General features: G+C 36.4%; 1 protein-coding gene across 1 annotated transcript in view; it reads right to left on the bottom strand.

Annotated features, from left to right (window-relative positions):
- Mdga2 (MAM domain containing glycosylphosphatidylinositol anchor 2) overlaps nucleotides 1-15,919 on the bottom strand; it is a 702,900-nt gene that overhangs the window by 162,227 nt on the left and 524,754 nt on the right. The window lies entirely within an intron of this gene.

Raw genomic sequence — 15,919 nt, 5'->3', positions numbered from 1 at the left:
CTTCAAAAACAATAGAAAGTTTTATAAACAGTGACAATATCATTTTTCAGTATTTATATTTTATTTACCTCTAAATACATGCTCATGCTATATTGGTGTGGGTGCCTGAGTGAATCAGAAGAGGGCTATGTATCCACTGTAGCAGGGGTTACAAAGCTGTACTGAGAGGCAGAGTGGGTTGGGGGACAGAATTTTGGTCATCTCTAAGACCAGTGTGTGCTCTGAGCTACCACCCATATTTAAAATTTATGTCGTATTTGATATGAGTCTTCTATCTGACTTAGACTATGAAGGGAACAACATCCTAGGTCAAGCAACAGGAATTGATGAATTTAATCTTGCTTTGATGTGGCTCAAAGTTCAGACCCTACACATTTTAGAAGATAGATATTCTATCACAGGGTGCTTTTCCACATTCATGCTATTTTACACTCAATCTTTTCATTGCTACCATATTATGGAATGACTATATATATATATATATATATATATATATATATATATATATATATACAAATTTTAGAAAAATGTTATCACCTGAATGTGTATATTAATAATACCCCATTTTCTGAGCTGGAATGTCTAAATCTTACTGATTTTAATCCATCTTACGTACTGTGCATTAGTATGAATATCTTAATCAGTACATCTATGAAAACTCCCTATTTGGTTAGGACAGGGCTGGTCTGCATATCTAACTAACAAGTTTGCTCAGTTGTAACTTGCACTGCCATTCACGAATGAATTCAAACCTACCATACCACGCAATGTTTCACCTCCATTTAAATGTTCTTCTCTATTCAATTTTTCCAATTCCTGTATCCTTTGTTCATCTTCTGTGACTCTGACTTCTATTATTTCAAATTTGTTTTATTTATCACCAAGAAAATGTGTACATCCTATCAGATGTAGCTGAAATATTCTAACCAACTATTCTAACCAAAGTCTTCTATCTTTTCAGTAACCGTCATCCCCTGTGACTTTTTAAGGTCCTTCAGAGGTGTTTAGTAAAGTTCTGGTTGACATATAGTCCTAAATCAAAGTTACTAGACAACCAAAGAAGAAAAAATACTACTGAATAATTATTATCTAATGATTAAAAAATATTGAAAACACTGGATTTATATTATATATTATTATATTAGTAGCAATATTACTACTCTCATTTGGTCACAACAATGATACAATGAAGCAGAAATAGTACATTGAAATGTGGAAGAAAGCACTTGTTAGTTTTGAGTGATTTGCCCATTCTATGACTTTCCTCATCTAGCAGCCAATAAAAGGCTAGTCTGGTGTACACAAGAGTGCTCATGTGGTCCTCTCTTCCCAGACTTGCATCAGTTACAGTCCTGTCCACATATGAACAAGCACTTATTTATAATATGTCTTCATACCAGATGGCGTGCCCACTGTTCCTATCTGTGATAGGAATTAGGATAAATATATCCCTTGCCCTACTCTGTAAATAAAACTTGCCTTTTGTTTTTGCACTGGCACATGCTTTTCAGCATTTCACCTTAATAAATTAGGAGATGCTAACCATACAATGTTGATAGTGTTTTACAGATCTCAGGACAGAGCAGAAAGAAAGCAAATACACGGAAGGTTAAAATAGCCCGGGATCTACTTCTGAAATATTCTAAGGAGAAGGTTAAAGGGCAATAATACACACACACACATACACAATGCTTACTTTTGAAGAGTTAGGAAATCTTATTATAATAGCATTGTTAGGTGTTTGGAGCATATGGGGAGCAGCAGTATCCTGGAAGTAGCAATTCTGAAGATTTGGTATTGGAGATGGAGGGCATGCAGTGCCATTCATTGGGAAAGCTGGTTTGGCAGGCATCTGATATGGCTGTTCCAACTTTCCTCTCCCAGCAGGTGTTGCTATGGCACAAGAATAGTCTCTGAGGGATTCCACAGAACACAAAGTGTAAGAACAAACCAGAAAAATCATTCTCTGCATTGCATTCAAATGTTTTCTGCTACATGAGCCAAAAGACTTGCTGCAAATAAACTCAGAACCTGTGCCTGCTGCCTTATTGATGGCTAACATCAATTTTGGCACTGCTCGTTAGGTTTTCTAGTATCTTGAGCTATTTAGATCTTTGAACAATTTAATGATCTAACTTGCATTTCTGATGGAATATTTGTTGAGTTATTATATTAATCTCTATTATGAAAACTTCTTATTAACCTCAAATTCTTTCTCAGGTTTTTGTTTCTTCTGCACTGAAATCCTTAAAAGTAATTGTTGGTTCCTGATTATGGATGGTAAGACTCACAAACAAAATTTTATTTTTCTTAAACTACATAATCAGGAACATGTTACTTTTACATTCTTTTTATTGTTTTTATTGAGCTATACATTTTTTCTCTACTCCCTTCCCTTCCTCCCCTCTTTCATTCTATACTCTCCTGTGACTCCTACACTTCCAATTTACTCAGGAGATCTTGTCTTTTTCTCCTTCCTATATAGATCTATGTATGCCCCTTTAAAAGTCCTCTTTCTTGTCTAGGTTCTCTGGGTTGTGGATCAGGAAAAAGTTTTTAAAGCTAGCTAGTAACTCAAATTATGTGAAAATTTAGCAACCAGAAACCAAATTATGATTTAGAATGAAATTTTGAAAGAAAGGGCAGAAGCACGTGATGATTTCTATAATTAGAAACAGATTTTCACAGGAGCAACATAGCGTATAAGTCTGAATATAATTTGGGAGAATGAAAAGATTATTTCATAAAGAAACATTAAGTCATATGCATGTCTGGGAACTACAGTCTGGTTCCCCAACCTATTGCTCTTATAGAAGCTTCATTAAATGTTTGGTATATTTGAGATTTTGTAAAATAACAGAAGATAAAAATTGAAAACTACAGTTATATGGAAAAACTCAAATGATTTGACTGTAAAATACTTTAAATAGAATGTAATACATATTTAAGAGGGTAGAAAAGATACTCTTACAGATAAATGTTAGCTAAGTGAAGTTCCACCTGGGCATGTGGCACATGCCTTTAATCAGAGCACTTGGGTAGTAGAGGCAGATGGTTTTCTGTACGTTCATGGCCAGCCTGATCTACATAGGGAGTTCAGGTCAGTCAGGGCTACACAGTAAACTTTAAAAAAAGTGTGCGTGTGTGCGTGTGTTTGTGTGTGTGTGTGTGTGTGTGTGTGTGTGTGTGTGTGTGTGTGTACCAGCATTTTCCCCTAGCATGGTAGAAAGTTCATGGAACTAAGAAGTGCAGGACATCATATAAAAATATGTAGCCTATGCTAGACTTACTACTTTAACGTGTATTTTAGCTCTTTCCATAGGTGAATACATTTAAGAGTGCAGACAAGAGGCACGTATTAGGCCACTCACCAACATCAAGTTACACTGTTTTGTGGGAAATGATAAACATGTGGACTTTTTAGAAGCTGTAATTGTTCATAATAATTTATTAATTAGAACACTGTTTAAAATGAGCATGGAGGGTTTTCAGGAATTTTAATTATATTAGGTTAAAAATTTAGAAGACTGTGACAGATGGTTTAGTGGTTAAGAGCACTTACTGCTCTTCCAGAAGAGGATCTAAGTTCATTTCCCAGAACCCGTATCATGTGACTGAAAAACACATCTAACTTCAGCTCTTAGGGATCCAACACACACACTTCCGGCCGATGAGAACACCTGCATACATGTGAAATACACACTCACAGCATATATATATATATAGGTATATATATAGGCATATATATATATACCTATATATATATGTGTGTGTGTGTCTGTGTGTGTATGTGCTGTGTGTGTGTCTGTGTGTATACATATATGTATATACAAGAATAAAAATACATCTTTGAAAGAAATTAAAAATTAAAAGCTAGATTAAAAGTTTGGCTTAGACAAAGAACCTCATCACATATAAAATGCATAATCTTAGCAATGGGAAGATGGCAGTTGCTTCCTCATCTGAAGAATTAAATTAGATGGCTGAGAGGAACATTTAGTACAAATTTAAAGCGAATGTTGCACACTGCAGAGCAAAGTGCCCCTAAACAGACTTACAGAAAATGAGTCTTAGGTTGAGTGGCTAGCTTCAAGTGCTGGTAACTTGGGGAACATTGTCTAGTCTGACCCTCTGTTTATATAGAGTGAACACAATAATACCTACTTTACACTCTTTTATAGTTATAGTGTGTTTTCTACATATATATGCTGTATAAAGGAAAAGCACTAGATATAGTAACTACACAATACAAGTTAGTCATCTTCATATCACTAATATGTTTACCATACTATTACATATTATGCTATATTGTTATATACACATTTCTATATTAAGAGTATAGACCATATTTCATCTCAACTATTAAGCACAGGTGCATATCCAACCACACAAATGTTTATAGAAATAAAAATATACACACAGAAACACACACACAAATATACACACAAACACACACAGACACATCCACACATTTGCCATTTCCAGTAGTTGAGAAGATACAATACATTACTATAAGGCTGCTTTGAGGAAAATAACATCTTGGGGAGGATACAAATGTACCCAACGAGTATCTGGAGGCTCATCTAAAGACATCCTAAGGGAAGAAGCTTACATTTGTCTGCCATTACAGGCAATAATTTGATTTCTATGTCTTGATAGTATCATAAATGGCAGGCTACATAGATATCCAGCTCTCGTTCTTTTTCTCTGAAGTAATGAGGTCTGGACATCCCTAAATAGATCCATTTCTCCCTTATGAGGATGACAAAATGTCAGTGCTGTCCATTTTCAGAAAGGTCAGGGTGTAGCCATGAAAACCACAGACTAGAAAGTGAATGGGAATTGTGTGATCATGTTAATTATGGCATTGCTTTCCGATGGTGAAAGAACTCTGAATTTAAAGGAAGACAGATGATATATACCAAATGTGTTTTGTAAAAGCATGGTAAGAGATGCTTCAAAACAATCTAAAATTTATTTTATTTTCTGCAGCAACTGTTGCTCACACCACTAAACTCTTCAAAAGAGAATGGTTAGAAAAAAATCAATTTTCTTGTACAACAAAAAGGCCTTTTGTCTCTTTATAGAACCCGTGTGACATTGTTAGGCCGCGTATAAATGATCACTGCGGACAATGCCTGTAGTTTACAAATTCCCTAATTACAGCACTGATTGTGCCCCACTGGAGATGCCTGATTCTCTGGAAATAGATACGATTGCCGTCTTAATAAACATTTTGACATGAGACGGAGCTGGCTCCTTTATGCCTTATCAAGAGTAAAATGAAAGGACCAGCGAACGCAATGTTCCCTCCTCAGATCACGGCCACATGTTCCTTCGAGCAAATGAGTTTTAATTAACAGATCTGCTGGTTGATGACTGGTCAATTAAAAGGAAATAGGAGGAGAGTTTGCATATAACACACGGAGTCCTCACTAACATTGCATGGCAGCAAGCATGCATCTTACGATGCATTTTGCATTTCTGAGAGGTGCAGAATGCAGCTCTAAAATTATGGACCCAATTTCAAAACCACAAAGAGGTGTATATAATGCCATCGATTGTGGCAACTCATTCTGATCTAGGGGTTTGTGAGGTATGCTTTATGTTATAGTTGATTTTCAAACGAGATTTCTGTTAAAATGTCAACTGAAGAATGTTGCTTACAAATATTATTTAGACAGACTTGGTAAAAGTGTACTACTAATGTAACTTTTACAGTCATTTGTAATTCATGCTAAGTGCATATTGGAAAAAGACATTGGTCCAAGTGCCATCTTATTTTTTCTACTTTTAAACTCCCCACGTATTTTGTAATATGCAAACCATCTCTTTAAAAGGTTTCATGATATACTTCTCTCTCATTTCACAAATTTTAATCTATTCATCGGTACTGAAGGATCTACAAAACTTCTGGAGTTCTGAAATATTGACTTTCATGGACTTGGGAGTAACCTAGTCTTCTCAGCTTTTCCTGCACCCTGAAAGCCTTTATTATCCATCCTTCTGAAGCATACAGTCCTGAACCTGAACTGTCCCCCAGTAGGTCTTCAGAGTCGGCCATATTAGAAGACTTCCTAAATTTGTATACCCACCAGAATTACCTATCCCACGGTACATATTTATAGATCCAAATCTCATTAAGTGAGCTCAATCCACTGGTGTTTGTGTGACAAACGCAATTCTGCCCATTAACTGACCTATATCCAACCTCTTGTGTCGCTACTGAGGAGCCCTGAGGAAAATGACATATGGTTCCAAAGCTGTGCTTTCTAGACGAGAAATACTGTATCTTCAGGGTATGACACTGTTTTGCAAATACAACAATCTCAAAACAACTGAGTGCCTTGCACTGGGCCTGCAAAAGAGTGGTTCTCTTCATAGACAATCATGGATGGGGAGATGCTCACAAACCTTACCCTCTCAGAACCAAGGTTTGGGCAATCGTTGTCTTCAATTGAGAACCAAATGGAGAGCACAGCTGATTCCTATAGATAGTTTCAAACCCGTGCCCACTCAGACTGCTCAACTTACAATAAGAGGGTCACAAACCAAAGCGAAAGGGCATGATATACTGTGGGAGTGGTAAGTTGAATGTACCATATACAAACATGTCAATTGTCAATAAATGAATGTATTCAATAAAATGTAAGTGAAACCACAATACCTGATAAAATGGTATCCTGCATTCCAACTGTAGTGATTAGCTTAGGATTTAGAATGTAATAAATACTCTAAAGATCATACTTATTGAAAAATGTTTATGTCTCAATTTCCTGTGTGTGATATCCAGCTTTCAAAACCCTCAGCATATTATTTAAGAAGGTTGAGACAAGTACTCACTCTTTATGCTGCCTAAGTAGCATTCCTAAATTTTAAAAGCCTAATATGATACAAAGAAACTTTAAAACTATCTTTTTAACATAGACAATGTAATCTCTATTAATGTACTTTAAGTTTTCCAGAAGTACTGCTGATATTTAAATTAGAGCTATATACACTCTCCAAATACAGGTGCACACTCAAACAGACAAAACTAAAATATAAAAAAAAGAATTTAAACATTTTATGAAACAAGAACATGGAGTCTGGAACCCACTTATATTTTTTAAATTTATTCTAAAATATTCAGAATATATGATACCCTGGTTTTAAGACCCAAATTCCACTTTAAGGGTTTTCTATATTGTTCTGTTATTGTTTCTAGATTTTACTGTTATTTAACAACAAAAATAAATAATCCCATAATTAATTACTTCAGATAACACATGTATGTGTTCGCACAATAATGTGTTAGGGGTATCTTTGTATTAATCTTACTTCTATACTCTGTCTTGTAACTCTTGAAATACATAGCTCTGACTTCTGACTTTGCCAACTACAAAATGATACTTAACTCTCTAGGGGAGGCACCGGAGGGATAGCTCACTGGCCAAGAAAAGCCAAGAGCTTTTCTAGAAGACCCAGGATCAATGCCCAGCAACTACATCAGGGCTCACACCTTTAATTCCAGTTACAGGGGTATCTTATGCCCTCTTCTGGTCTCTTCAGAAATATACAAAAAATTTTAAAAAATCTCAGGAGACAGTTCAGTAGAAGGCTTGTATAGTGTGCATAACGCCTTTGGCTAAATCTTCAGCATCACAACAAGCAAACAGACATATAAAGATATAAAGGAAGTTCTGTTTTGGTTTTGGTTTTTGAAACCAGGCATGGTGGCTCACGTGAGTAATTTGGAAGGACGAGTGCCAGGAGTTCAAGGCTAGTTTCAACAGCATAGCAAGTTCCACTCTAGAATGGACTACAGCATAAACTCTCAACTCAAAACAACAAATTGTCTGTAGGTTGCAACTGTTCCACCTGGTGCCTGAATACTGAGAAATTCTGTTCTTATACAGAGAACAACTTGGTTGAGTCTTCAAACTCTGGAGACACTCGACAAAGGTTTTCCATTTCCCTCACAGTGGCCTAGTGTTAGAATTTCAATGTCTCACTAATGAGGTCTCTTAATCTTACTTTAAGCTATCCTTCTCTCTGAGGTTCCTCTCTAAGATTCAAAGGAGTGTCTCCTTCCTTTTAAGACTCCGTTACACTGCTTTAATGCAATTGTACCCTTTTTTCTAATGCTCACCCACCTTAAGGTTTGAATCACAGGGCCCGCCCTCCCCCTTTTTTCCCTAAAAAGCTAATTCTGCAAGGGCAATGATATATCTACTCCTCTGCAGAGCTGACTACTGTTGCTCCCTCATATTTAGCTGTACCTGAACTCCTCCCAGAACACTTCCTCAAAACACAAAAGTAGTGTCCACTGCTGAGGAAATAGAAGAAATATTTATTCATTATAAAATCCTTGAACATATTTGGACCTTATGCTTCCCACCATTTCTCTTATAATTGTGTTTAGAATGAATTACCTCTGTTGCAGAGGATAAAACCTCCAGCTTGGGTGGAGACCTCACAGTCCAATTGGTCATGCGACCCAATAATCCACCACAGGAAACTGGGCTCTAAGCCATGCTAGAAAGAGGCAATATTGCTATTTTTAAAATAAAATGTCGCAATGCCGCATTTCCTTCTTCCCAGAATCTCCACTCCTCCTGAAGTACCTCACTGAGTCTCCCTCTCCAACATACCACCAGGAGTCAGTCACGTGTCTAACTTTCAGACAGCTGCCAAAGCACAGCTTGTTTCCCTGCCTTCTGCTCTAAGCAGCTGTGATTTACATCTTGCCCATACTTCAGGTTTTTCTTTTACTCTAATAAAACTGTGTTTGAATTCTTGTCCTTTCTTAAGTTATTTTATTAATAAGACTAAGAACCCTAATGGGACTTTGATTTGCCTTTTATCAACTGTTGCTTTTTAACCTCTGAATGGTCATCCAATGATTAGGCCCCTAAAACATCTGCCATATCCCTCCCTCCCTCTCTCCCTGCTTTCCTTCCTCTCTTTCTTCATTTTCGGACAATTATGTAAATATGTGTTAATAAGGTCTAATGATACATTTCTCCCTTAAGACCAGTGCCTCGTTCCTGATCCAGCTCAGTGGCCAACTATCATTCAGGATTGCTGCTGGTCAGGGTCAGGCATTGCCCTGTGCATTTTCATAAACTTTGGTAACACATTAAAGCAAATGTTACACTTTGCCAGTTATTAAGGGTATTCAATGTAAACACATTGGAATATTATTAATTAGATTCTATGGAATTTTATTTCTTTCCATTGCCACTTTTCTATCATAATTATTTAGTAAATATTTTGATTGATTGTGCACTGTATTCATTAGTTATTTCTACAATTGTGACACACGTATTAGTTCTTGGTATGGAACTTGCCTATCACTTCCTATCACTTCTGTTTTCAGTTAGCCTTGTTCCTCAACATTTGATTTCCAGGGCACATATACTGCGCTAAGTATTGTGGGAGAATTTTGTCGAGTCAGAACATTTCAAAACTCTAGTGTGTTTTCAGCTAAAGTGTTTTCTCCTGCCATGCCCGACGTTTATTTTGTGTTGTTAAGCAATGTCATTTAAATCATTCAATACATTTTAACAGGGCACTTAGTAAACTTTTAGTAGGTGTTTTTATCCTAAAATATTCAAAGCTTTCTTGACCATTTGAAAGTCGAATGAAAAAACAGAAGAAATGGAACAATAGCTTTAGGAGCCACAGTCTCCAGCAGACTATTTAATCAATAAGAATGATTAAATAAAATATTCTATGCAAAAAATGGCATGAAACTAAAATATTAAGAAAATTTGCTACTTTTATTTACCATTTTAGCCAACTATATTACCAGTTCAAACCCAGAATGCAGGTAAATGTCATCTAGCTATTTTTTTCTTTTGATTTGTTTCTGTACCCCCACACTAAACTAAATAGGACTATCTCAAGTCAGCAGAACTCTGATAAATGTTTAATAATTCTTGGAAGCATATTAAATTTTTAATACAGAGCTTTCAGATTTTACACAAAAGACATTTATGGAACAAAACCTTTTCCTCAAATAAACAATGGTAACAGTAAGACATTCTTCTTGGAAAGATTTTTGTAGCTCAGTATGAATTATATAACGATCCTCTGTAACACTGACTGACATGCATACTGTTCTTTCCAAAGGACGGACAAAAACGATGTATCTCTGTGTGTACCCTGAGTTGTTAATTTCCTTGGTCTGTGCTCATACTTAAGGATGTGTAGAGACTTGGGAAGAGCGGTGTTGTAGTCCAGTGGCTCCCTGGGAAATTCACTGAACAAAATGGCCTCTTAAAACTCTACCACTAGTTGGTAGAGTTGAGCTCAGGCTGCTCTTACCCACTGCCCCTATGCCCCTCTCGACTCTAGAGAAGAGGTTAGTCTGTAAGGAGGAAGACAGGAAAGGCCACAGAAGGAGCTCTACTGTTTGCAGGAGAAAATCGCCCCACTGTTACCATGACCAAATGCTATCCTTCACCTTGGCCTATTCTGAGAAATGGTATAACAAACTAATAGGTATTTAAATGCTCTGTCTGCTAGGAATTACAATGCTCAAAAGATGCACTTGGTGCTCTCTTTCTTGCTTATTATAAAATTGAGGGAATGAATCCCAAGAAATTAGTATTTTATCAGGAAATTCCTTCTGGGAGAGGGAACAACTAGAACCTTCCGGGCATCCAGAGGAGGAAACTGCCTCCTAGAGGAAGATTTACATCTTGACAGATGATCTTATAGGAGAGACGGGGAATGGAGACAATGTGGAAGACTGTTTCCTTCATTAGCAGTTTGCTTTCCCTTTAAACCCATAATTCTGTCAGGACTCTCACTGGATGTCTTTGTCCTTCTTCACAGTGTGTCCATATTGAATCTTCCCTTTTTGATTTTTCACTATTATTTTGGCTCCTTTAATTTGTTTATTAAAGGTGAGTGGCTGAACTCTGTTTGCTAAGATCACAGGTGGTGACTTAAGTCCAGTAAACTACCTGAAAATAAATACCAGAATCAATCTTTATGACTTAAGGACTGAGTTTAACTTGCAGGAAAGCAGTCCTGCCTGAGAATGGTGTGAAAGCGGTCAGTTGGCCATCCGAAAAAAGATGACGTGGCCTCAAAAGTGTTAATTTTTTTTATTTCACTTTTAGTAATGCTGTAGCTAATTATTTTTGCATTATGTCTTTTAAGCCATTTGTGTGCGTGTGTGCGCGCGCGTGCACACACACGCACACATTACCTCTCTCTGTTCTTATGTATTCACAGGAACGGAGGGATGGAAGAGTTATAAACAGCGTAACATCAGCAGCAGGAAAACAATTCCATGTCACGGATAAAGCCTGAGGACTTGAGCAGTCACAAAATAACCTCAGGAATATTTGTAGCATACAAAGTTTTACAGTGTGGACCACTCTAGCAGACAGCAGTCAGCTTAGCAAGGTAGTCAGTAAAACATGTAATTGAAGGAAATACAGGGGAAGTCAGGGGTTTTGCATCCATCTTTACAAGGGATGTGATGGTGTTTTCATCGGTAGATAGTAGTTCAACTTAAATTTTTAGCAAGCCCACATAGCCCATCTGTTTCATTCTGTCCTGTTAATGAATATGATTACAAGATTATAACTTAGAGCTCAGCATATCATGAACGCTAGGCACATATCCTTGTTCCCTCTTTTGAAAAAGAAAGTTTTTATCGCAGCTCTGCCCATTTATTCACTAAGGTAGCTTAGCTGTCATAATCAGTAGAATATTCAGCACAGCAGAATAGCTGTAGCTGAACCACATGCACAGCTAGAGATGCTGACAACTGCTCCCAGCTTTTCACCAGCCCAGGGCTCTAGCGTCAGTTCAAGGTTCATAGATTTTGTTTGGGCATTAAGAAGGTAAATTGTTTTTTCTCTGTCTACTACCTTGGGCACGAATGTATAAATCTTAACTGCTGGTGTTATCCTCTGAACAAAGCATTATTTTTCATGCTGATGTAAGAGTTCAAATTTCTTAGCAGAAGCACTCCACTCCTTACTACAGTCATTCTGGACGAATACACTTTTAATCTGCAAAATTCCCTAGGTCTTTCCTTTTGAAATAGAAAAAAAGAAAACAAAACGAAATGAAAAAAAACAAAGAAACATATCCAATGAAATGGGCTTAATGAGTTTTTTCTTTGCTCTTGTGTTCACTTCTGATTCTAATTCATTGTGCACCACAGCCCCGAGCTAACTAGCACAATCATCGTACCTGTGCAGACATTTGCTCTCTTCCAGAGTAACTAGATGGCCAGCAGCAAGCTGAAACTGCTAAGTCATTTCCAGGTGGTCATCACTGGGCTTGTGCACTTATGTTTCTCTATCTTGATTAACCCACACAATCTTGTTTCTTTTTCTGCCACATAAAATTCCCTTGTACTCTTACTAAGAAAGGAACACAAGCCTGCAATCCCATGCTGAGTCTTCTGTATTTGCTCACCAGATGTCTCAACATGAGTTCCAAAGGAAACCAATTTTCCTTTAACTTTCAAGGCCTGATATACATATCTCTGCGTTTACTATAAACACACGCTTATTGAGTCATGTGAAGGAATGTGTGCATGCTCATGAGCCCCAGAGCCTTCACTATGAAGTGAGGGGTTGAAGCTGTGGAATGTTTTAAAGAAAAATCCAGGAAAACAAAAATTCTACCCTGCCAATTATGCTCACAGAAAGGAAGAACAGCTCTTTGATGATATTCTAAGAATTTGATTTGAGCTGCTAATAATTTAGGCTTAAATTTGCATGCATTTTGCCTTAGGAGGCGCATGAAAAATCTATAGCTCACAAAACCGAATAGTGACATTTAGAATTCGATACATTTAAATCTGCAATGGAGACATTTACAGTGGTGCACGGAAAATATCTTAAGTTACCTGAAGTCTAGCCTAAAATATAGTTTCAACATTGAAATATTAAGACTAGAATGAACAATTGTGATTTTCTCAGATCAGTGCCAATGCTATAAATTTGACATAAATAGCAGCTTTGCCATTTCTGAGACTTTCCCCATCCTCTGTTTGCTTCTTCTGCTTCCTTTAAGATTCAAATCCAATCTAAACTCTCTCTGAGACTGTCCTGTGTCTATACTGTAGGAGCACTCAGGGCATTTAAAGAAATCTGGTCAAAGTTCAAGAACAGTATCTGCCTACTGCAGACTATATCAGGCTCCTGAGCACTCTTCATTGCATGACCTAAGAGCAATGTCTGTCTGAATCATCTCCATATGATATAGATCCCAACACGGAAAGAATTTAGTAATGGAATTGGAAATGAATGGCTATTTAAATTGAGAAAGCAGCAAATGGTTACAACAAGGATAATGTGCAAACTTACAGAACTCTCTGTGTGCTTGTTAACATTGAAATAATTGGAAAATAATATATAATCAATGTCATGTACATTGTAGCTTTTAGTGTCCTATAAATGAATAAACCTGAAATAGACATAGCCTCTCCAAAGTTTTAATATAACTAAATATAACTCATTTTCCGACATCATTGTCTTTTAAAACCATTAATAATTCTGCAAAGTACAGGTTGCCTTCAGTGTTATTTCCCACTTCAATCAGGCTTAAGTGTCGTTGAACACACATGCTGACTATGGGGCTGTGATTAAAGAAAGATTTCTGTGCTATTGCAGAAAGGTCTCAGGGCAACAAATCCTCATCTTATTAAGGATCATGTATACACCCCTTAAAACACAGTAACGACTGAGGAATTAATGGTAGACTCCTGTGTCATACCAGGCTCAGAAAGTTGAGAATAAATCTAAAAATGTAACCTAAAATGATGTAAATTTAATGTAAAAAATGTTTAACTATAATAAAACCACTGACCACTTGGCCATTGTTAAACTTTCTCAAATTGTGACAATTAAGAAACCCCCAAATTGAGAAGGCATGTAGATATTTTTGATTGTCGTTTTTGTAATACAGGCTTTTTATAATGGAACCACATGTCCTGTTATTTTTATCATTAACAATTGCTCCATTTTCTTTGATTTACTCACTCAACCAATTCATCTAAATTTCTCTATTCTCAAGGGTTTTGTTAAATTGACAAAATCTGAGACTTTCTTCTGTGATACAGCCTATGCAACCTCCTTAGTCAAACTCTGGCTTATAACATCTCTGTTTTCATATTCAAGTACCATTTTGAGTGTAGAATTCTATGATGTGGAGATAATGTTTTTAATGGTATGAGTAGAATCCCAAAATCTCATCCATGAGAACTGTATAATCTACGCTGGTATGTCATTGCACTGTAAGAAATGTGAAAAACAAGCCTGTTTCAGCACAAAGAGAGACACACTTATTAGTTTAAGGATTATCTTCTACAGTCCTTCTCTCAAAATGTGATTTTTCTGGGTGTCCAGACTGAAGAGTATAATAGTTCTGTTTTCAAATAAAACCCATTGTTCCTGAACTTGGCTTAATGCTTATATTTTTTTGCACACCAATACCTTAGCTATTTTTGAAAAGGAAAAACTTACATTTTTAGTTTTATTAGACAAATTACAAGATCCATCTTGTCCTGAGGCTGAAACATTAAATCAAATTATACATATATCTACTAAAGAACTTTTTGTCATGTTAGTAGAAAATTAAGAAAGAATAACAAGGGCAACAGTGTTTGTACTATCGAGGTAGAATAAGAAAAAGCAGTAACTGTAGAATGTTAGATTCATAAATTAGATTATAGTTGCATTAAACAACTATCTATTGAGTTCTGACTATATACCATGTATTTTACCTAATGCCGAGACTACACTGAACAGGAGAGGCAAAATCTAGTCTTCACAGAGTTCCTCTTAGCAGGCATCAGATCTGTGTGTGGCAGGAAAGAAAAGGCATAGAGTCTGTTTCTAAAAATCATAACACTGCTTTTTATTTCTGGTGTTGTGGTCTTTAGAAACCAAACAAAGAGTGAAGATAATTTAATACAAATATTCTAATGTCTATTAGGGTCTTCATGAACAAAAACCTGTTTGGTGGCCAACTTGAATTTTTCTTTTAGAATCTCTTGGGGATTTCATAAGTTGAGGTTGAACATTTCTACTTCGTCATTCACAATATTTAAGATTCAAACAACCAGATGTAGACACAGTATTTAAGTGAATATAAGAACATATTCTAATAATAATTTTACAAATCTCATTTTTTGAGATCTATTTTGTTTAATTTGAACTGCCGATGAACCGTTTTCCTCAAATGATTCTGTTAAATAAAAGTAATGATTCATCTCTCTCTCTCTCTCTCTCTCTCTCTCTGTCTCTCTCTCTCTCTCTCTCTCTCTCTCTCTCTCTCTCTCTCTCTCTGTGTGTGTGTGTGTGTGTGTGTGTGTGCTGATGAGTTTTCAAACAAGATATGAGTGAACAAAACAGGAGAAACAAAGTAGAGTGATGTAGATGGGTAAAAAATCTGGAGAGTTACCCTTCAAAAATAAAGGCAAATGGCCTTGGAAATTTTCTTACTTTTACAGGGAAATCATCCATGAATGTCACTTAGTACAAGGATGCCTACCATACTGATGCAGGCCGTATATGGATATCTGTTGACTGAATAAATATATGCCAACTGTTTTCCATTGAAATCATAAATAAATCTATCTGATCACATTAGTTCAAATATTTACATATCAGGTAGATATAAAGAGGCTTTGCCTAAGCTAGGATAGGAGCCATATCCAAATACAATTACTTTTTAGCATTTTAACTTCTTTTCACATAGATTATGTGTCAGATAAAGACTGGATGTACGTTAGAACAAAGAATTACAAAACACAAGAGAACATTTTCAGCCTTTCATAGAGACTTTACATAGTTAAACCAATCCGGCGTGATCTTCCATGGGAACCAAGAAAAGGCACACAGTTGCATGCGAATCAAACATGTCTAAGGGTCGACATGCTGCCCGACTGGAAAGGAGA

The sequence above is a fragment of the Arvicola amphibius genome, chromosome 7 (genome assembly GCF_903992535.2).
Source record: "Arvicola amphibius chromosome 7, mArvAmp1.2, whole genome shotgun sequence".
Lineage (NCBI taxonomy): Eukaryota > Metazoa > Chordata > Mammalia > Rodentia > Cricetidae > Arvicola > Arvicola amphibius.
Note: the sequence above shows the minus strand (reverse complement) of the source record. Positions and strands in the feature narration are given on the sequence as shown.